Consider the following 2,353-nt stretch of genomic DNA (forward strand, 5'->3'; position numbering starts at 1 on the left):
CTTTCATGTCTTTCTCCACAATAAGTGTTGATGCAGAAATATTCATTTAGGATCTCACCCTTTTCTTGTGGTTCTACACATAGATGGCCTTGTTGATCTTTAAGGGGTCCTATTCTCTCCCTAGTTACTCTTTTGCCCTTAATAATACTTGTGGAAGCTCTTAGGATTCTCCTTTATATTATCTGCCAAAACTCTCTCATGTCCGATTTTTGCCTTCCTAATTTCCCTCTGAAGTGCACTCCTCCAACCCCTATGCTCTTCAAGGGCTTTACTTGATCCAAACTGTCTATGTTGGACTTAGGTATCTTTCCCTTTCTTGACCAAAACCTCAATAGCTATAGTCATCCAGTGTTCCCTACTCTCGCTAGCCTTGCCCTTTCATGCTGATAGGAACATGCTGAATTATCATTATCTCACTAATGAAAGCCTCCCACTTGCCAAACATCCCTTTACCTGTAAGCAGCTTCCCTCAATCACATTGTGGAAGTTCCTGTCTAGTACCATCAAAACTGTCTTTGCCATTTGTGGACCAGACCTATCCTTTTCCATAACTATTTAAAAACTAGTAAAATTATGGTCACCAGTGCCAGTGCCAAAGTGCTCGTGCACTAACATCTCAGTCACTTGCCTTGCCTTCCCTTGTTTCCCATTATGAGGTCGGGTTTTGCCCCTTCTGAGGGGGCAGGGGGTGGGGGGGGGCGGGGGTGGTGGTGGGGGGTTGGGGGAAGCATCTACATATTGGTGAGGATGCTGTGGGAGATGGATTGGACTCGATTGAAGCCCTGTCAACAATGGCGCTGGGGAATCTTTGGTTGAGGAAGAAGGTTGGCATATTAGAGAAAAAGTTTGGTGGGGGCCAGAGTAGGCCTTCTTTCTGAAGCAAAGGTCCGAACTCAGCACTACCCTCCTCAGTTTGGCTGAACCCATCCTCACCTTGAACAACTTCTCTTTTAACTTTCCTCATTTTCTTCAGGTCAGAGGGGTAGCCATGGGTACTCACATGGGCCCCAGCTATACCTGTCTCTTCATGGGCACACGAAAGATTCTTTTTTCCAGCTCTATGCCGGCCCCCACCCACAACACTTTCTCCGCTATATCAATTAAGTCATCAGTGCTGCTTCCCTCTCACATTCAGAATTAGAAAAGTTCATCAATTTCGCTTCTAATTTCCACCCGCCCTCACTTTCACTTGGTCCATTTCTAACTCATCCTTTCCCTTTGTCGACGTCTGTTTCATTTCTAATATCCACTATAAACCCATCGACTCCCATAGCTACCTGGACTATACATCCTCGCACCCTGCTTCCCATAAACATTCCATTCTATTCTCGCAGTTCCTCTGTCTCTATTGCATATGTTCTGATGAGGTCAGCTTCAGCAAGGGAGCCTCCAAAATGTCCAACTTCTTCCTCAACCGAAGATTCCCCAGCACCTTTGTTGACAGGGGTCTAAATTGGGTCCAACCCATCTCCTGCACTTACATCCTCACCCCCTATATTCCCTCCACACCAGTGATGGGGTTCCTCTTTCCTTACCTACCATCCCACCAGAATCCACATCCAGAAAATCATCAGCTGCTACTTCCGCCACCTCCAGCAAAATCCCATCACTAGACAGATATTTCCCTCCCCTCCCTTATCCACCTTCCACAGAGACCATTCCTTCTGGGACACACTGGTCCACTCTTCCTTCACTCCTAACACCCGTCCACAGCCTACAATTGCCAAAGGTGTAACACCTGCCTATTTACCTCCTCTCTCCTCAGTATCCAAGGCCCCAAACATATCTTCCAGGAGAAGCAGCACTTTATCTGAATTTCATGCAATCTAGTCTATTGCATTCGCTGCTCACAATGTGGTCTCCTCTACATTGAGGAAATGAAACATAGATTGGGTGACTGCTTTGCAGAACACCTACTGCAAAATGATCTTGAGCTTCCAGTTGCCTGCCACTTTAACACACCATCCTATTCCTGGACCAACATCTCTGTCTCAGGCTTGCTGCGGTGCTCCAGTGAAGCTCAGTGCAAACAAGAAGAACAACACCTCATTTTCTGCCTGGGGACCCTGCAGCTGTCTGGACTCAATATGGATTTCAATAATTTTAGGGCCTGAGCTCTCCCATATCCTAGCCTCGAACTCCACACACCAGGCTTAGATTAGATTAGATTATTTACAGTGTGGAAACAGGCCCTTCGGCCCAACAAGTCCACACTGACCCGCCGAAGCGCAACCCACCCATACCCCTACATATACCCCTTACCTAACACTACGGGCAATTTAGCATGGCCAATTCACCTGACCCGCACATCTTTGGACTGTGGGAGGAAACCGGAGCACCCGGAGGAAACCCA

The sequence above is a fragment of the Hemiscyllium ocellatum genome, chromosome 34 (genome assembly GCF_020745735.1).
Source record: "Hemiscyllium ocellatum isolate sHemOce1 chromosome 34, sHemOce1.pat.X.cur, whole genome shotgun sequence".
In the NCBI taxonomy this organism is placed as follows: Eukaryota; Metazoa; Chordata; class Chondrichthyes; order Orectolobiformes; family Hemiscylliidae; genus Hemiscyllium; species Hemiscyllium ocellatum.